The sequence below is a fragment of the Pan paniscus genome, chromosome 4, assembly GCF_029289425.2.
Source record: "Pan paniscus chromosome 4, NHGRI_mPanPan1-v2.0_pri, whole genome shotgun sequence".
In the NCBI taxonomy this organism is placed as follows: Eukaryota; Metazoa; Chordata; class Mammalia; order Primates; family Hominidae; genus Pan; species Pan paniscus.
In genome coordinates, this window is record NC_073253.2 from 112,039,480 (window position 1) to 112,061,174 (window position 21,695).

A 21,695-nucleotide genomic window follows, 5' to 3' on the forward strand; every position below is an offset into this window, starting at 1 on the left:
TACAGTCTAGGGAAGGCTAAGAGACAATAAACAAGAAAACAAATAAGCAAGATAATCTCATACAGTGTTAGCAGTGAAGAAGGAGGAAGAGGAGAAGACAGATAAACAGGGTGACAGAGATGGCAGTGCTTGGCAATTTTTTTCTATTAAAGCCAAATAGTAAATATTTTAGGCTTTACAAGCCATAGAGTCTCTGTCACAACTATTCAACCCATAGTTGCAACATGAATGCAGCCACAGACAGTGTGTAAACAAAAGGGTATGGCTGTGCTCTAATAAAACTTTATTTACACAAATAGTCCAGGGACAGATTTCACTTGCTGGCTCTAGTTTGCTGACTATGGGGATAGATAATGATTTGATGGGAGTTGGGATTACTTTAGATTGAGTTTCAAGAAAAACTCTTTAAGAGCAAGTACAGGCTGGGTGCGGCGGCTCATGCCTGTAATCCCAGCACTTTGGGAGGCCGAGGCGGGCAGATCACGTGAGATCGGGAGTTCGAGACCAGCCTGACCAACATGGAGAAACCCCGTCTCTACTAAAAATACAAAATTAGCTGGGTGTGGTTGCACATGCTTGTAATCCCAGCTACTAGGGAGGCTGAGGCAGGAGAATCGCTTGAATCTGGGAGGCGGAGGTTGCAGTGAGCGGAGATCACGCCATTGCACTCTAGCCTGGGCAACAAAAGCGAAGCTCCATCTCAAAAAAAAAAAAAAAAAAAAAAAGCAGGTACCATTTGAGCTGAGATCATAATTATAAGAAGGAAGCAGCCATAGAAATGTTCTGGAGGATGAATTCTATTAGAGAAACTATTAGGTTGGTGCAAACATGATTGTAGTTTTTGAGCGTCTTTTCATATGCTTGTCATTTTGTATATCACCTTTGGTGAGGTGTCTGTTCAGATCTTTTGCCCATTTGTGTTGTTCATTTTCTTATTGTTAATTTTAAGGGGTTTTTTTCGCATATTTTGAGAAACTTTACAGTGCTTTACAGATACGTCTTTTGCAAATATTTTCTCCTAGAGTTCTGTGTTTTTTAATAGTCAGTGATTCAACTTACCTGTGTTCTAAATTCTGTGAAAATAAAAGGACTAATTCACGAGGTCATAACAAATGGAAGCACCAGTTATTGAGTCATCATTTCGAGAGTAATGAACGCCAATATAGATAGCAAAATGTTATTTCTTTTTTTTTTTTTTTTTTTGAGACGGAGTCTTGCTCCGCCAGGCTGGAGTGCAGTGGCAAGATCTTGACTCACTGCGAGCTCCGCCTCCCAGGTTCACGTCATTTTCCTTCCTCAGCCTCCCAAGCAGCTGGGACTACAGGCGCCTGCCACCATGCCTGGCTAATTTTTTGTATTTTTAGTGGAGATGGGGTTTCACCGTGTTAGCCAGAATGGTCTCGATCTCCTGACCTCGTGATCCACCTACCTCGGCCTCCCAAAGTGCTGGGATTACAGGCGTGAGCCACCGCGCCCGGCCCCAGTAATGTTATTTCTACATTACTTTTAAAACCAATGGCATTACTTTTAAATGGCAAACAGCCCAATTACGTTTGCCCCAACCTGATAGCAACTGCAAAAATCTTGTGAGAAGAACAAGCTTGACCTGGTCAAATATCAGCAAGAAAGCCTTGAACCTAGATCACAGTGAGCAAGGTGGCATCTGCAAAATGAGAATGTGAAGAAATAGGCAGGGCCCAACACACGCTAATTTGGATTTTAGTCTAACTTCAATATGAAGCCGTTGCAGGTTTTTATGAAAGGGGCTAAGAAACCTGAATGCCATTTTGAAAAGATGACTGCCTGTTAGGTAAAGAAGGGAAGGAAGAATGGAAGCAGTTAGGACACTGTCGTAATGAACCAGAATAGAGGAACTATGAGCATGGGCTAGGGCTGTTGTTGTGAACATGGAAAGTTGTGAATAGATTCGGAATAGGAAGTGGAAGCAAAACCAATGGGAGAATGAAAATTAGATGTGAACAGTGAAGGAAACGTTGAATCAAAGATGACTCTGAGGGACTTGAACAACTGGGTAGATGGAGATGTTATTTAGAGAGATGGCAAATCTTAGGGTGGAGCTTATCTTGGGAGTGAAAAATCAAGAGCTCTATTTTGGAGGGATGTTGAGTTTGAGAGATCTTTTAGACATCTGAGTGGAGATACCATGCAATCAGTCATTTGGTTATATAAGTTTGGAGTTCATTAGAAGGTAAAGTTCAAGAATCAGCTGTAAGGGCCAGGCGCCGTGGCTCACATCTGTAATCCTAGCACTTTGGGAGGCCGAGGTGGGCAGATCACCTGAGGCCAGGAGTTCAAGACCAGCCTGGTCAACATGGTGAAAGCCGTCTCTATTAAAAATACAAAAATTAGCCAGGCATGGTGATGCATGCCTCTAATCCCAGCTGCTCGGAAGGCTGAGGCAGGAGAATCTCTTGAGCCCGGGAGGCGGACATTGCAGTGAGCCGAAATTGTGCCATTGCACTCCAGCCTGGGTAATAAGAGCGAAACTGCTTCTCACAAAAAAAAAAAAGAAAAGAAAAGAAAGAAAGAAAGAAAGAAAGGAAAGAAAGGAAAAGAATCATCTGTTAGGAAAGACACAAGACTGAAAGAGACCAGTTGAGGAGGGAATTTCTTTATTATAACACTTACCATATTCTGGTATAGTTATCTCTTTCTTTACTGATTTACGTTGTAGCTTGTGAGTACCTGAGGGGCAGAATAAGGATCTTACTCAGTTTGTTCTTCCTGTACCTAGTACAGTGTCTACCAGTTAGGAAGTTTTAAATAAATATCTGTTGAATTTTTTAAGACTATTGACTCCATATTCTTAGCTCTCTTTTACTCCTGTGGCCTCATTATTTATTTCCATTTGACAAATAAAATGGATAAAAACTACAACATGAGAAAAAAGACCCCTAGTTAAAGGCACTTGAACATTTACCTTTTAGCCTTGGCTGAACACAGAGGCTGGAATGGAACATGCACAGTTAGCCAGAGTGTCATAGTCACCTTAATGATCCACACAGCTAGTGGTATAATTTATTAGACTGCTGGGAACATTATTGATCATGGAGATGACCAAAATAATTGGAGCAGCCAAACTGTGGTTCTGTGCCCATTTGAAAAGTGATCTTGTAATTTGGTGATTTTTCTTTATTTGTTTCCAAATTGCAGTGTTGGAAAAGGTCTTAGAGATTATCTGGCACAATATTATTATTTTATAGTTCAGAGAAGTTAAGTGCCTTGATCCAGGACACATGGCTAGTGGTGGAAACACTGGTCCCAAGGCTCCTAATCCCTTATCCTTTCAACAACACTCCAGTGTGGGAGAATAATGTGAGCAGGAAATAGCTTCTGTTTTTATATATCATTATATGTCACTGAATTTTTTTTTCTGTAGCAGCAAAGTAACCTAGCTCAGGCTGCTTGATCCTGTGTATGAATAGCTTTATAAATAAAGTTCTGTACACGTGTGGATCCCTTTGTAGGAAAGATGTGAGAGTAGCACTCAAACTTCTTTCCATATGATCAGTTGTTGGCTGTCCACTGTTTCAGAGATTCCTAGGGTAAGAGTGTGTGTGTGAGTGTGGGTGTGTATGTATGTATTATTGTTGTCATTGTGTTATATTTATTTATTTATTTATTTTGAGATGGAGTTTCACTCTCCTTGCCCAGGCTGCGGTGCAATGGCACAATCTCGGCTCACTGCAAACTCCGCCTCCCGGGTGCAAGAGATTCCCCTGCCTCAGCCTCCCAAGTAGCTGGGATTACAGGCATGCGCCACCATGCCTGGTTAATTTTGTATTTCAGTAGAGACAGGGTTTCTCTATGTTGGTCAGGCTGGTCTCAAACTCCTGACCTCAGGTGATCTGCCCACCTCGACCTCCCAAAGTGCTGGGATTATAGGCGTGAGCCACCGCACCTGGCCATTGTGTTATATTTAAATTTTATGAATATTATATATCTTTCCTGAGAGTTAGGGCTCTTGTCTGGGGAATTTGTGGTCTGAAAATCTATTTTCTTGGAGAGTAGTTGATATAATCAAGGAAAATAGAGCTAGAAATCTCAATTACAAATTATTTTTTTGTGTGACAGAGTTTTACCCAGGCTGGAGTGGAATGGCATGATCTCTGCTCACCTCTGCCTCCCAGGTTCAAGCGATTCTTGTGCTTCATTCTCCTAGTAGCTGGGACTACTGGCATGCGCCACCACACCCAGCTAATTTTTGTATTTCTAGTAGAGACAGGGTTTTACCATGTTGGCCAGGCTGGTTTCGAACTCCTGGCCTCAAGTGATCCACCTGCCTCGGCCTCCCAAAATGGTGGGATTACAGGCGTGAGCCACCACGCCCAGCTTCAGCTACCAATTCTAAATTATGAACCATATGTTGGGTTAGCAAAAACAGAGTAGATGGAATTATTCAACAACCTTTTATTTCTTCACCTTTTTTTTTTAAGAGTTGGGGTCTTGCTGTATTGGCCAGGCTGGAGCGCAGTGGCTATTCACCAATGTGATTATATGCACAGCCTTAAAATTCTGGGATGAAGAGATCTTTTTGTTTCAGCCTTCCCAGTAACTGGGACTACTGGTGTGCCCACTGTACTCAGATCTCATTTTCCTTTTTGATGATTAAAGGTAATATATATGAATCTTAACCCACTGAAAAAATTTAATTTAAAAACTTAAAGGTGGCTTTGGCAAAATAGAAGGAAAACTGACAGTATTTGAATGGAACTTTCAGCTAGTAAGCTGATCCATCTTATCTACATCCCTTACCTCAAAGCTCTTAGGTATAGACCTAAGTGTGCAAAGGGCGGCCAGAGAGCTGGCTTATACCATCAAAGTGGTTGAACCTGGATCCAACCAGGGAAAGATCTGTTCTAATTCAGATCCTGTTCTCAAGATGCAATAGAAATGGTGTCTGATGACAGTGGTTGGACCAACATCCAGTGTCCAGCTGGACACCTTTTCTACCAAATCAGGTCTGCAGGAAACAGACACTTGGACAAGAGGTAGGATTTTGTTGTTGTATGTTCTTAGGCTTCCCAGAAACAATGGCATTTTCTGAAAAGCTTAGTAACACTTTTGGAAGTTCCAATAATTATTTCAGACTCTGTAGACTCTGCTAACAATATTGCAGACTTTGGAAATGTCCCAGAAGCTATATGTTAAGCAGAAACCCTCTTTGCACCTTATGATTCATATTAACTATTCCCCTTTCTGAATTCTACAGGCACTTCTCTATCCCCTTCTACTCATCCTCCTCCCATGGGCTGCATGTCCATTATTTTCTTCTCATTTCATCCTGCAAATTTGAATTTCAAAATTCTCCTACTTTCATGATTAATTCCCCCTAAAATAGTTAAATCCATATTTACCTTATAATGCAGCAATTCCACTTTTCAGTATTTACTCAATAGAAATGAACACATGTATCTACAAAAAGACTTGTACAAGAATGTTCACAGTAGCTTTGCTCATAATAGCAAGTTTGAAAACTGCAAATAACCGAGATGTCCATCAACATAATCTGGATAAACAGGCTATGGTATATTCATACAATGGAATACTACTCAACAATAAAAGGAAACCAACAGCTGGTCTTGAGAAGACATGGATATATTGTGCTGCATGAAAGATGTCAGAAGCAAGTTGCCTGTAGAATATATGTATTTATATAGAATTGAAGGACATAGGCAATGCTAATCTGTGGTGACAAATATCAGTAGTACAGTGATGGCCTTTGGCCAGGAGGGGCCATGGAGATTGACTGGAAAGGGCTGGAGGAAGCTGTATGGGATGATGGAAATGTTTTGTGACTTGACAGCAGTGTGTGCTATATGAGTGTTTGCATTCGGGAAAACATCAAACTGTAACATTTAAGATCTGTGCATTTCACTGCATGTAAATTAAAACTCAATTTAAAATAAAAACATGAAAGGAAACACATTCTTTTTCTAGCCCTCACTTTTGCTTATTTCCTATCACTTAGGCATTTTGCATTTATAATACAATCACCTCCCTTCAAACTTACCGTCAGAAAGACAATGTAGTATCTGTCCATTATACATCTTTGTGTTTATTTAGATCAATGGTTTACATCTCCCAGTTTTCAAGTCTAGCAGTAGGCTTAAAGTACTGTGTTTGTTTTCAGTTTAAAGTATTCTAGACATTAGACAGAAGACAAGAAGTCTATTTCAAGGGATTGCCGAGCTCCTTCTAGTGCTTCTAATATCACGGCCAGTGATTTAGTCACCTATGAAAGTTATTTGTGATACGTATGTGTTTACTTATTTATTTGAGAGAGTGTCTTGCTCTGTTGCCCAGGCTGGAGTGCAATGGCATGATCATAGCTCACTACAGCCTCAAACTCCTGGGCTCAAGAGATCCTCCCACCTCAACCTCCTGAGTAGGTGGGACTACAGGCGTGCACCACCACGCTCGGCTAATTTTTAAATTTTTAATAGAGACGCCGTCTCACTATGTTGCTGAGGCTAGTCTCAAGCTCTTAGGCTCAAGCCGTCCTCCTGCCTCAGCCTTCCAAAGTGCTGGGATTACAAGTATGAGCCATTGCGCCCAGCTTGTAGTTATTTTTTTTGAGACGGCTTTCTGCCTTTCTTTTCCATCTTCTCTCACTCACTTCTACATGCAGGATTGTGTAGGTGTGTATGTAAACACATATAATCTTTTTTAAAAATTCATCTCAGAAATATCTGAGTCTCTTTCTCTCATGGAATTTTCTTTTTCTTTTTCTTTCCTTTTTTTTTTTTTTTTTTGAGATGCAGTCTTGCTCTGTCACCCAGGCTGGAGTGCAGTGTGGTGATCTTGGCTCACTGCAAGTTCCACCTCCCAGGTTCACGTCATTCTCCTGCCTCAGCCTCCCGAGTAGCTGGGACTACAGGTGCCCACCGCCACGCCCGGCTAATTTTTTTTTTGTATTTTTAGTAGAGACGGGGTTTCACCGTTTTAGGCAGGATGGTCTCGAACTCCTGACCTTGTGATCCGCACACCTATGCCTCCCAAAGTGCTGGGATTACAGGTGTGAGCCACCACGCCCAGTGGAATTTTCAAGCTAATTTAATATTTCCCTTGACATGTCTCTCTCCCCCACTAAACTTGGGGCTCTCTTACAGGTGGTAAGTATCTAATTCATTTCGCTTTCCTAGTGCCCAGCACAGACTGTGCACAAATACAGACTGCAATAATGATCATTGAATAAATTAACAATTGACCCTTTTTTTTCTTATGTGTCTGATGAAGGGAAAAAGAACTACACTGAGAGGCAAAAACTTTTGACTAAGTGGTGTTTGCAGTTATAACTGTCCCCTCAAATCCACCACTCTTCTGCGTACTCCCATCTTTACTTCCTTCTATCACTATTTTATAGCAACACCAGGGTAGTATAAGTGTTCCTACAACTTCATACTATAGAAGTCTTTGGGAAAAAAATGACATTATAATGACATTACAAAATGAAAGCAATTTGTGCCAAAAAAGGGATTACAGAGTTTTGCACCTTGAACTTTTCTTTATTGAAGTCAATGTTTTTTTCAACAGGCTTCCCAAAACAAAATATGTTCAGATTGGACTGACCTTAACATGCAGTATTTAAAACAGCAACATGTCTGACAGATCCGAGAAATGAAATATGTCCATTTCTTTTGGCAAGGAGCAGAAGGCAACGTAAAGCAGCTGCAAGAATTAATTCATGGAGATAGTTGACATTTTTGAGCTGACTGCCTCTTAGAGAAAATGATGTCATTCTCCAGCAGCCTAATGACAGTCATCAGCCTCAGAGGACACATGCTAATAAGGTTCATTGCTCACCTAGTTTTCTTCCTTTTTGTCTAGCCAGAGTGTCCTTGGATGCCCATAATTTGGCATTGTGCTACTAGAATCATTTTTAAGAGAGACTAGAGTATGAAACTTAGGAAATAGTGCTTTTTTTTTCCTAATCAGAAAATTGAATTAATGTTTCTAACTTCTTCCAGTAACTCAAAGTCATGTTCCCAGTTTATTCATAAGTATCCAAATTCTTTTTTTTTTTTTTGAGACAGAATTTCACTCTTTTTGCCCAGGCTGGAGTGCAATGACGCGATATCGGCTCACCACAACCTCCGCCTCCCAGGTTCAAGCAATTCTCCTGCCTCAGCCTCCTGAGTAGCTGGGATTACAGGCATATACCACCACCCCGGCTAATTTTGTATTTTTAGTAGAGACGGGGTTTCTCTATGTTGGCTGGTCTTGAACTCCCGACCTCAGGTGATCCACCCGCCTTGGCCTCCCAAAATGCTGGGATTACAGGCATGAGCCACCGCGCCCAGCATAGGTATCCAAATTCTAATTGAACTTTCTAAGGTGTTGGATCCATTGTTTAAATTGTGAAAGACCATTGCTTCAAGATGCTGAGGCAGCTCCGATGACGAAAAACTATGATGCAGTAAAAATCTAAAATTTCGTTCTCAACCACAAAGAACATTGAGTCTGAAATGTCTAGAATACTCAGTATAGGTATCCTGGAGTTGACTTTACTCCTGGACGAAATTATGACTTTCAAAGGAGTTTTAAGTTAAATTTTCATCTTTATCCAAATATGCAAAAGGGAACAAGCAATATCAGCTTAAAGGAAAGAAAGATCAATATCAGCTCACCCACACCTTTAGACCATGGCTTTTGATGCTACTCTCAGAACTCATCTCAAGAAGCAAAACACCTGTTACATTTCCCAAGCCTTTCTGTTTTTGTCTCTCCCCTAATAGACCATCACCAGCAAAGAATTTTCTGAGCAAATGTGTACTGGAGACCTTCTGAGGAATCCACTAGAGCCTGCACATCCCCTTTTCCTAGCAAGGTCAACTGGAAAACAGGTAAAATGTGTGGGCTAACAAACAAATAAAGGAGGGGAGCCATGGATTTTGGAAGAAATTGATATGTTGCAAGCATAGAAGACCTGTAATTCAGAATGGTATTTATGGCTGAGGAGTTTCACCTTGTCCTAGCTTTGGCCACCTACTCTTGATGGAAATGAGCTTCTGGAAAAAGAAACTCATACTACACCTAAATGAATGCTTGATTATTAGATGGTTAGACCCACCTGATAGTAGAAAAACAATTTTCTTTCTTTCTTTCTTTCTTTCTTTTTTTTTTTTTTTTTTGAGATGGAGTCTAGCTCTGTTGCCCAGGCTAGAGTACAGTGGCATAATCTTGGCTGACTGCAACCTCTGCCTCGCGGGTTCAAGCTTTTCTCCTGTCTCAGCCTCCCATGTAGCTAGGATTACAGGCACCCAACACTATGCCAATTTTTTCATTTTAGTAAAGACAGAGTTTCACGGTGTTGGCCAGGCTGCTCTTGAACTTCTGACTTGGTGATCCGCCTGCCTTGGCCTCCCAAAATGCTGGGATTACAAGTGTGAGCCACCGCGCTCAGCAGAAAAACAATTTTCTTAGCAGCTCAAGTGCTCTAATTGGTCCAAGGGTTTTCTACACCAGAGGGCAGAGCAGTCAGGTTACCAAATCAAGAATCAATGGTGTTTTGTTGATATTATAATGAAAAAGTAGATCCAAGTTGAATCTGCAGAAGGACTGATTTTAAAAAATTAATAAATTAGATCATCTATAACCTTGGGATAAAATGTCTGATGTCCTGATGTATGTGGAATTAATTCAGTTAACGCTTATTTAGCACTGACTCTGTAAAAGTTCTCTTCAAGGCTCTGGGCAAGGGACAAAATAAGAGACACTGCTCTTACCTTCAAGGTCATTCAATCCAAATGGTATATTAGCCTGTGTACACAAATTACTTTCATTTTGTAAGGCACAAGTCACGTACACTTAACCTTCACAATAGTCCTGCTAGTTGGGTATTATTATTATTTATATACTTTTGCCTTTGTGTAAGCCTTTTCTTTTGTCCATGGCTGTTTGTTGTTTATAAAATGAGTATGTTAGATTAATACAAATAATAGCTAACATTTATTAATTACTTACTATTTGCCAACTGTTTTGAAAGTATTAGCTAATTTAAGCCTTATAACAACCCTATTATATCTATCTTTCAGAAATTCAGCAAGGTTAAGTGACTTGCCCAAAATCAGAGCTGAAACTCTAGTTCTCTTCCTCCAAATCCAGTGTTCTTTCCAAGATAACGTGCAACTTTCCTTTGGAATGATCAGCAGAATGTCAAATAAGGAAAGGACATGTAGAGTTCATGGGAGGAGACATTACTTCTGGCTGCAGAATTATGGAGGCTTTATGGGAGACGCCGTATATTTTATCTGTGCGCCTTGATCACGTGTCTGACCATGGACAGAGAAACCAGCCTAATGAGCCTTCTTTACAGGTGACCCTCTGGCCCTTGGTGAACATCTTGTTTTTATTCTTTCTTAATTCCAACACTTATTCTTGACAACTTTACAAATGAACAAATCTTATTTACTAAATTGTTGATGTAGTTTTTGTCTAACACAGGGCTGATTTTACCCTTGAGAGAGGGACACAAGGCTTCATTTAGGGGAGGATTAGGTTTGATGTTTATTGACTGCATGAGGCAGATTGGTTTTAGAGACATGGGTTACAGTCTTGGCTTTTCCTGTTACTGCTTTTGGGTCTTTAGATGAACATTTTGCTTTCTCTAGACTCCTTCTTTATATATAAAACAACTACACCTTTGGACCTATAATAACTGTTGGTGGTCTCCTATGGGACAAGGATATGAGGGTGCTTTGTGAATGGCTACCCAAATGTAAAATATTATTATTATTATTATCATTCAGTATTATAAAATATTGATAAAAATATTGTCTAGATTTTTCAGACATCTTAGAAGGCTTCTTTTTCTTCAGGGAAAAAGAGAACCCTAAATATCAATTATAATCAGAATTTCACAGCAAGTAAAAATACCTGTGTGTTAATGAAATTAATCCTTAATGAAGCAGATGACAATGACTATTTGATATCTGAACCTTAATTTTTTAAACCAGGCATCAAAACACTTAGAAGTGGGTAGGCAGGGTGAGTACAGAAGAGGAGTGGTAGAATTCCCTTTACTGTAGGTTAGTTGGAAAGAGAGAATCAAGATTCATATGACTCTCAGGCAAAAAGAGTGGGAAGAGACAGACTGAAATCTCCATGTTCACAGGTAAGAACAGACATTTCTTGGCCCGAATGATAAAGCAATGTTCAACTCTTCTAGTCAAATCGCCCATACTGTGGAATTCCAAGGAAACAGTCTTCACTCCTGTTAAGTGATATTCCTGGCCATTGTCAATGTGCAAGTCCCACAACAAGGCAGAGACATTCATGCTCTTCATTAACATTCCCCTAAGGTCTCAGTTTGCATCTCTCTATCCATCTCCTAGCTCTGAAAGGAAGTTTCCTGGGAAACCTTTTCTATGAATGGAATGGATGAGGTTTGTCCCATGAGGGAAGAATTGAAAAAAAAAAAAAAAAAAAACACACACACACACAGACACACACAACAACAACACAGTATAACAAAAAAACTTCTTTCCCACTGCAGCCAGGAGCAGATTACGCCTATCTTTTTTCAAGGACAGGTGGAAATTCTGACCATGTGGTATTCAGTCATACTAGGAATGTTGCTCTCTCAATTTAACCGGAGAGCTTCCTTTCTTACTGATTAAAAAAGTCAAAAGGGGTTTAAAATTGCTTAGGTAAAAAGAACTATGGTTGAGTCTTCTCAGCCACAGATAAGCATTGGCTCTTTCTGATCTGCTCTATTGTCAGCTATGTAATGACTCAGTTTCTGCATTGTTCTCCTTGTTCAGAACAGAAGGGAGAGTAAACCTTATCCACAGGCTCCTGTTACAAGTAGACCTTCCCCTTCCATCAGAGGTGGGCTTTGTGCGACACAGTCAGGACATTCACAAATTAAAAGATGAAGAACGGCCAACATTTTCACCAGCTATTGATATTCCCTATCCCAGTAAACCTTGGGTTTTCGTCTGAGTATTTTTTTCCAACTTAAAGAGAGAGAGAGAAAGAGAGAATATGTAGGCTAACCAGCTCTATTGCTAACAAAAGAAATACTTAAGAGAGGAAAACAACCAGGGATGAAAATCAGGCTTTTATTTGAATCTTCTTGCTTCTTTTCAGCAGCAGCTTCCTGGCTAACTTAAGCATCCTATTCCTGAGCTGGTTGAAATATGCCTTTTTTAAAAAAACAGCTTTATTGAGATATAATTTACATACCATAAAATTCATCTGTTTAAAGTATGGCACTCAATGGACCCAGTGGTTTTTAGTATATTTATAGATTTGTTCAACCATTACCATAATCAATTTTAGAACATTTTCATCACTCCAAAAGGAAGCCCAGTACCCATTTGCTGACACTCCCCATTCTCCCCACTCCACCACCAGCCCTAAGCAGCCACGAATCTACCTTCTGTCTCTAGAGATTTGTCTGTTGGATCTTTCATACAGAAGCATGCAATAATGTGATTTTTTTGTTTGTTTGTTTTGTTTTTCTCATGTTTTTTATTTCTTTATTTTTTTAATTATACTTTAAGTTTTAGGGTACATGTGCACACGTGCAGGTTAGTTATGTATGTATACATGTGCCATGTTGGTGTGCTGCACCCATTAACTCGTCATTTAACATTAGGTATATCTCCTAATGCTATCCCTCCCCCCTCCCCCCACCACACAACAGGCCCCGGTGTGTGATGTTCCCCTTCCTGTGTCCATGTGTTCTCATTGTTCAATTCCCACCTATGAGTGAGAACATGCAGTGTTTGGTTTTTTGTCCTTTAGATAGTTTGCTAAGAATGACAGTTTCCAGCTTAAATGTGATCTTTTATGACTGGTTTCTTTCACACAGAATAATGTTTTCAAGGTTCATCCAGGTTGTAGCAGCACTTCATTTCTTTGTATTGCCAAATACTATTCCATTGTGTGAATATAACACATTTTATGTACCCTTTTATCTTTTGATTGACATTTGGGTTGTTCCCACTTTTTGACTCTTATGAATAATGACGTTGTGAATATTCGTGTATAAACTTTTGTGTGGACATATATTTTCATTTCTCTTTGGTATTGACCTGATAGTGGGATTGCGGGGTTGTATGTTTAACACTATGTTAAATATTTTTAGGAAGCCCCAAGCTGTTTTCCAAAGTGGTTGTACCATTTTACATTCTCACCAGCAATGTACCAGGGTAAGACCTATTTGCAATTTTCTCCTGCTTATAGAATTCTAAAGCTATGTAAAAGGTTAGAAATGTAACAGGTGGGTCATTTTGATACTTATTTAGAAAGCCTACTTTTTCTTTCCAAACTACAAACATTTCTGTTGTCTAATGAGCAGATGCTACCAGCTAATGAAGCAGGAATACTAATTTCTTATTTGATTCATAATAATATTCAATAATTACAGAGGAATCTTTACTTATCTAGCTTTCTGTGTATATGTGTTTTACGGTACTAATTTTTCTTTGTTTTCTTTTAAAAATTCACCTTCCTTACTGCTTTGTTATTTAATGATTTGTTCTCTGATTATAGACCATTAATGCCTGTTTTAAAAAAAAGTCCACATGTGCATTTCAACACATCTTTTATTTTATACTGATTCAAAGCAATTCAATTCTTCATTCCTAAAAACATTTAGGCTGAGGCATAAAATAGCCAATTTAAACGAAGTAACATTTAGTCTTTGAAATTGCCGTATATGTATTCTTCATTTATGCCTACCTGAAAATGTCAAGTATGAAATGAATTTTAGTGACTCAATTGTTATTCTATAGGCAAATCCTTATCTTATAAACATACTAGATAACTTTATAAGATAAATCTGTTTCTAAGACAAAATTTGTCCATAATTCTGAATTTCTTTCTTTCTTTATTTACTTAATGCAAAGGATGTTTCATGAACCTTCTAATTCTTTCCTACTGTGGATGTTAGTTGGCATTTTGTATTGAATTTCAACATTTGAGAATAAGTCATGGGTCCAGCTAATCTGCATAGACCAATTTGGAGCAGCATCCTTAATGAGTGGTGAACTTTCTCTGTTCTCCAGACAATATCACCTCTGCCACTTGAAACCAAGGCTTCTAATGACATGAACTGAAGGAAAAGTCTTGATTTCAGATTTTTGTTTGGCCAATTTCATCTCCATTTGCCGACCCTGGATTATGCAGATAGTATACTGCTTTTAGTAATCTAGGCCCTTGTGCCAGACCTTGACTGTCATACTGCATTATAACTGATGGTTCAAATGCTTCTTTTACATAAGGAGTATTTTCTTCCCAGAGATACCTCTAAGATATTCATGGCTAACTAAAAATACTGCTGAATCCTGTTCTCAAGTAGAGTTTCAAGGTCAACATGAAAATTGTTATCACTCTCTTATGTGGCATAAAAAAATCTGTTTTATCTTTGTAACAATGCTTTCATTAAAAAAAAAAAAAAAGCTTTGCAATTCCTCTGCTACACTAGTGTTTTCTCAGATACCAACAGGCTATGCCTTGATGGCAAGAAGAACAAGTTATGATTATTTATATGCCAGTGTGCACTTGTTTCCATCTAGAGTTATAAACAATTAGTTTATGATAATCAATTGTGACAGCAAAAAGGATTTCTACTCCACTAGCTTATATTTCTAATAACAGAGAAACAGAAGTAATTTTGATAATGTCTTATGTGTCCAGTGAAGTAATTTCCCTGTTACTGGCTTTTAGCAAGAATTTATAATTAAATCAGAGAGAAAAAAACACTGGCAGCCAACATTGTGTCACATTTATTTCAAGTGTAATGTCAAAAATTTCATGGATGGTCACTTGGACATTGAAAGAGCAAAAAGATTAGAGAGCAGAATGGGATCATGAGAGGTTCTGTTCATTTTCCTGCCTTCCCAAAGTAAGAAGGGCAAATCAAGTATAAATAAAACTATTGCCTTAATGAGGCTCTTGAGTTTCTGCCTAAACCAACAATGGGAATAATGGAAATCCGCCCCCAAAGTAATTCTTTTATATCGTTATTTAAAAGAAGTTGTCTACACACACACACACACACACACACACACACACACTCACTCATTAAGAATTTGAAAAAAATATTTATCTACCTCCTTCTTTCCTATGTCTGTATATGCATTTTTCTTTTGAAAAAGGCTGTAGATGAAAAAGAAAAACATTAACAGCGTAACAAGATTAAAACTATGTTTTATGGCAAATGGTTTAAAACTTCAGGAAACCACCTTTAAAGGCTGCAAGCGAATGCTTGCTTTTTACTCAGACCTGTGGTGATCTCCCCATCGCCTGGAAATATGGAGCTGTACTGTAGAGTGTGTATACACTAGTGTGCACTCCTGTACTCATTATAATGTGGCCTGGGGCTTGGAGCTAAACATTTCTCTAGAACATAATGAGCTGTGTACTGTAATGAAGGTGTTTGAAATTGATTTGACTGTTATTTAGTATAAAAACTCCCAGATCAAAGACTCTGGCAAGGCTACAGACACTCAGGCACTCCCAGACAAAGGACACTGTATGATGGCGGGAGGCAAGTGGAGAGGTGTGGTGGCTTATGCAGAGCCAAGGAATTTATCAAGCCGTTATCTGATTGTTTTTATTTCAAGTCACTATACATCACTCACAAACTGCCATCTGGCAGTAGATGATTTTGAGGATTATTTTGAAGAATATTACAAAACCCGATTTAATTTCCCTCTCGATTCCTAGTATTTCTGTATTGCTCCTTCATCACAGTCATGGACACCCTCCCAAGCTAATTTGTAAAATGAATTTTACTGAATGCCATTTAATCTTATTGCCATAGTTACAAACCAAGAAATCGAAAATTGCTAGGCTGAGCTGAAAATAGCTGACTTGGTACAAGGAAGAGGACTAATTCTTATGCAAAGCTGTATGCTCACATGTAATCTCTGATTCAAAGAACAATAGAAAGTTTGATCCTTGAAAACCTGACCTTCTGATGCCTTTTCACTCTCCAACCCAGAACCACCATAGGTTTGAATGAAATGTGTAAAAACTTAAGATAAGGTTTGCTTTGCAACCTGCTGTTTTAGCTTCTGTGTTACTGTTGCAATGAGGTCACAGCCTTGATATTTTCACAGGCAATACTGGGGATTTTATAACTGTGTGGAAATTATAAAAGCAAGAACTCATGTAATGGCTGAAATTTAAGAAAGGTTTAAATAATTCCTGAGCATTATTATTTATAATTGACAAATCTAACTATCTAATCATTCTATAATTCTATTATCATAAAGCATACCCATCATCTGGGTGAACATATGTATTCCATGAGAGACGAATAGGATAGGTTATTTGAAAAGAAATTAAGGTGCTGAACATCCAAAGGCCTGTCTTTATAGGTATATATGTACCTAGATTTTACATACCTATATATGTATGTATCTCTCTTAGGGAGAGAGATAAAGAGAATGCAGTGATAAGATGTAATTAGAATAAATATATTTTAAGGAGAGTTGTTTAACCCATATAAGCAATCATTTTAAGATTTTTGCCAAAGTCAATGCCCCTTTAATCTAATATTTAATGTATTGAAAACTCTTTCTATGTGCTAATAATTTGTCATCATCAAGTTTGCATTATTCTTGGTCCTTAAAAACAATCAAATCAATTTCTTTGGACAGTTATTTCATTTCTTTGGTCCTTCATTGTCTTACCTGTACAAAGAGAGGATTAGAACTTTGAGATCTTTAACAGGCAGAAAAGTATGATTTAATTATTCTTTAATTTTCACTTATTCAACTTGCAATTTATCTGATTTCATTTAGATTATTATGGCTTTGGCATATTTGAATATAATTTTAACATATTTGATTGACAATTCAAAAACAAACAGAGCCACTTAAATATTCAGAGTAAGTAAAATATATGCCATGTATGTAACAACTCAGCACAAAGAGCCCCTCTGTACTCACAGGGCAGGAAGTCAATCGGCTGAGGCTGTATGGCTGCTGCTGTATAGTGCCCACCAGCTGCTGCTCAGCTTCTAGACATTTGCTTTTGTATGCAAAAATCTCAGGAGGACTTTGGGAGTTCTAGGAAACTGCTTGTTGAATGTGGGAGGAAAAGAGCATACCGTGGTATTCTCATTCTAAAACCACCCCACAGAGGGGCTGTGTGTACAGACTGGCCTCAAATGAGTAGGATAGGAGATTCTAAGTGTTGTGCAAAGTATGTTTTAAGGATTTTCTTTTATTTTTTAAAATAAATGAGAAATGCTGGGTTAACTAAGGAAAACAAGCTTCCTTATTGCAGGACTTCTCTAGGCCTTTAAAATGCCAGCCTTGCAGGGTGCGGTGGCTCATGCCTGTAATCCCAGCACTTTGGGAGGCCGAGGTGGGCGGATCACCTGAGGTTGGGAGTTCAAGACCAGCCTGACCAACATGGAGAAACCCCGTCTCTACTAAAAATACAAAATTAGCCGGACATGGTCGCTCATGCCTGTAATCCCAGCTACTTGGGAGGCTGAGGCAAGAGAATCGCTTGAACCTGGGAGGCAGAGGTTGCGTTGAGCCGAGATCATGCCATTGCACTTCAGCCTGGGCAACAAGAGCAAAACTCCGTCTCAAAATAAATAAATAAATAAATAAAATGCTGGCCTCCAAAAATGTAAGTCCCCAAAAGTGGGATGGAAGACAACATTGTTCACTTTTCTTTTTTTCTGTGTTTTTTTTTTTTTTCTTTTTTAGACAGGGTCTTGCTCTGGGCTGGAGGGCAGTGGTGCAATAGTAGCTCACTGCAGCCTCAAACTCCTGGGAGCAATCATTCCTGGCATCTCAGCCTCCTGAGTAGCCGGGACTACAGGTGTGCACCACTACACCTCAACAACTTTTGTATATTTTGTAGACGGGGTTTTGCCATGTTGCCCAGGCTGGTCTCGAATTCCTGAGCTCAAGCCATCTGCCAACCTTGGCCTACTAAATTGTTGGAATTACAGGCATGAGCCACAGCACCTGGCCTGTTTATGTCTCTTGATAACACGACCTTTCCTCTTCTGATCCTCCAGTCTTTTGTGGAATAAGTATGTCATTAAATGCAATTAGGCAGGGTGGAAAATAGGTTTCATTTTGAGTGCCACATTTGGTCAGTTGGTAGAGACTACCTGCAGGCATTTTATAAAGGACTTTGAGTGGTGGTTCTGATTAGAAGGAAAGGGAAGGTCTGATCATTATTGGTATACCATGGCTTTGCCATCCCCGCCCTTGTTTTCCACCTGTCCTGAGTCTTTCAATCATTACTCGATTATCTTCCACGTACTACCTTATCAGGAAATCTCAGAGATAAAATTACAATTTGCCTGAATCTCAGTTTACTTTTGATTTCACATAAGTTGGAAGTTCAAACACTTGCAACCAAACATGCAAAAACTGGGAATACACCACAATGCACATTTTCTAGGTCTAACATTTTACTCACAGAAGTTCAGTTCGATAAACCATACACACACACAAGAGCATGTTCATCCTTTTATTATGAGAGAGGAATTATGTTTTGGGTTATCTTTTTCTAAAACACCTGTTAGATAAAACCTTATTAGCTATTTACTTGCAGCAAATAACATGTATTATGTACTATGTAAACTATAAAACATTTATTAAACTTCACTGAAAATGCAGTTACCACTACTTGCATTCTTATGAATATACAATATTACATTGTATTCAGACCAGTTGAGCTGCAGGCAAATATAACCACCTGTGATCCAACAAAGTTCTGATTATGGTCTACGGCCATACCACCCTGAATGCGCCCGATCTCGTCTGATTATGTTAAGATCAGACATACTGAGTTATTGTTTAAGCCATTTTCTACAATTCAGCATCAAAAATGTGGTAGTCAGGGCCTGTTAGAGGCAATGTAGACACATTTTAAATGTAAATGACCTACAGTCAGTGACAAATGATAAAAACTGAAGGTTACATTAATCCCAAAATATCTATGAAAAGAACAGAATAGTCCTGTTGTAGTGGCTCATATCTGTAATCCCAGCACTTTGGGAGGCCAAAGTGGGAAGATTGCTTGAGCCCAGGAGTTTGAGACCAGCCTGGGCAACATGATGAGACCCCCATCTCTACAAAAAATACAAAAATTAGCCAGGCATGGTGGCGCGTGCCTATGGTCCCAATTACTTGGGAGACTGCATAGGAAGGATGGCTTGACCCCAAGAGGTTGAGGCTGCAGTGAGTCATCTTCGTGCCACTGAACTCTAACCTGGGCAACAGAGTAAAATGCTTTCCAATAAACAAACAAATAAATAAATAAATGGCATTTACACATACACTAAAAAAAAAAAAAAAAAAAAGCAGAATATGGTAAGAGCAGACAATTTGAACCAGACTTGGAAGAGCAGACTTGCATGGGACCCAGAGTCTTATAGTCTTCAGAGTAAATCCATACATGATTTTTGCCTGTTAGTAAATCCATATTGGGCAAAGGCAGAGACATTGTCACTGTTCTAGGATGTTTAGCACAACTAAAAATATAAAGGAGATGCTTGCTTCTCCCTATGAGGTTTTTTTTTGTTGTTGTTGTTTTTGTTTGTTTTTTTTAAAACCCAGAAGTGTTTTTATGGTTTATGGAAATCAGTTACCAAAATATTGCTAATTTAATTTATTTGATTAACATATTATTATTGGAAGAGTTAAGTAATATGGAAACTTTAATACTTTCAGAAGACCAATTTGTTTAGAACTAATGGGAGTCTATGTTACTTATGTTGGAATTCATGTGTTTCGATTTCATACATTAGACTGGAGCTTCTCATAAATAAAAACATGTTATATTTTTCTATCTCTAATGATCAACTATCTAGCTATTTATCTATTTTCTACCATAGTGGAGCTGATCTACTTCTTCGGCAAAAGAAAAATTGCTTAAGATAAAAGCAAACACTATGCATGCAACACTCAAAATATAAATCAATATTTGAAGGAGAAAAATACATTATACTTAACAAGGTTACCAGCATTTAAGAATATGGAATATGGCCGGGCATGGTGGCTCATGCCTGTAATACCAGCACTTTGGGAGGCCGAGGCGGGCGGATCATGAGGTCAGGCGATCAAGACCATCGTGGCTAACATGGTGAAACCCCGTCTCTGCTAAAAATACAAAAAGTTAGCGTCGTGGCGGGCGCCTGTAGTCCCAGCTACTTGGGAGGCTGAGGCAGGAGAATGGGGTGAACCCAGGAGGCAGAGCTTGCAGTGAGCCAATATCGCGCCACTGCACTCCAGCCTGGGCGACAGAGCGAGACTCCGTCTCAAAAAAAAAAAAAAAAAAAGAATATGGAATATAAGAAGTCAATCAAAATCATGATTGTGAGCCGGGTGCAGTGGCTCACACCTGTAATCCCAGATCTTTGGAAGGCTGAGGCAGGAGGATCTCTTGAGGCCAGGAGTTTGAGACCAGCCTGGGCAACATAGTGAGACCCCCATCTCTACAAAAAATAAAATAAACTATTTGGACGTAGTGTCACTTGCCTGTAGTCTCAGGTACTAGGACTGGAGTGGGAGGATTGCTTGAACCCAGGAGTTCGGGGTTATAATGAGCTATATGTTTCTGTCACTGCACTCCAGTTTTGGTGACAGAGTGAGATCCTGTCTCAAAAAAAACCAAACCAAACAACAACAACAACATAGCTGTGAAAGAATGTGTGAATAAATATGGCTAAATCAGGCCTTCTCTTTTCAGCCTTTTTGTTTGTTTGTTTGTTTTTGTTTTCTTGATAGAAATTAAGGCAGAGATAGAGCTCAGATATATGATTTTGAGAATCACCATCCAAATGTTTTTGGAAGATGTACTTATATCTCTTAGGCCTGGCTCATAGTAATTATTAATGAAATAGTTTTTGAGCAGTGAATGATTAGAAGAAGGTAGATGGAAGGGAGATACATATTAAGGATCTTTGCAGTCTTTTCTGAACCGTTAACTTCAGGGCCTTTAGCTCAGCTCTGAACATTTATTAGGTATATAATAGATCTCACCGTATTTTGGAAAAAGGCAAACTTCATAATGAGGTAAAAAGCTGATTTTAATGAATTCAGTTATTTAATCTTTATCAAAGCCTTTACTACTGCATTTTTCTTCCTTTTAGAGCAAACCTTGAAATGGTGCAATTTTACAAACAATTTATATGATGCTATGGCATGGAATTTCCTAAAATATTCCCCATTAAGGAATGTTGAAAGAGTTATTTCTCATAAAAAAATCAATATAACTATATGGAACATTTTTTAAAAGATGACTAATGAACAAAACCAAATCTTTACCTCTTACTAAGTAATAAAAATGTTAAAAATATATGATGTGTTACCAAATGCTAGATCCAGACATGCCCCGTATTGATATTTTGGCATGTTTTGATATAAAATGGCTAAAAATTTTTAAAACATCTCTAAATGGCTCAATCTAATGAACAAGTGATTTAAAGTGAGGCCGGGAAAAATAATGCCCCAAGAGGAAGATGACAGTGGAAGAAAATAATATTTGATTTTTGTCCCTTAACATGAGGCCACCTGAGAATGGCAAAACCCCTGGAGTCAGTCATTTGGGAAAAGCAATGACCATTCCTATTAGCCTTCACTAAGGCTTCTCCTAGCAAACTACCATCCCACCACCCTACCTACCCTTCCCCAGAAGCCAAGCAGATTCCAACATCATGTTTTCTGTATTGTTTGCAG

At 38.8% G+C, this 21,695-nt stretch overlaps 1 long non-coding RNA gene across 1 annotated transcript in view; it reads right to left on the minus strand.

The window, feature by feature from the left end:
• Window positions 1-21,695, minus strand: part of LOC117980357 (uncharacterized) — a 31,594-nt gene that overhangs the window by 1,631 nt on the left and 8,268 nt on the right. The window contains exon 2 of the long non-coding RNA XR_004671631.2: window positions 2,650-2,706. This is a non-coding gene — a long non-coding RNA (uncharacterized LOC117980357). The remainder of the gene's footprint in view (window positions 1-2,649; window positions 2,707-21,695) is intronic.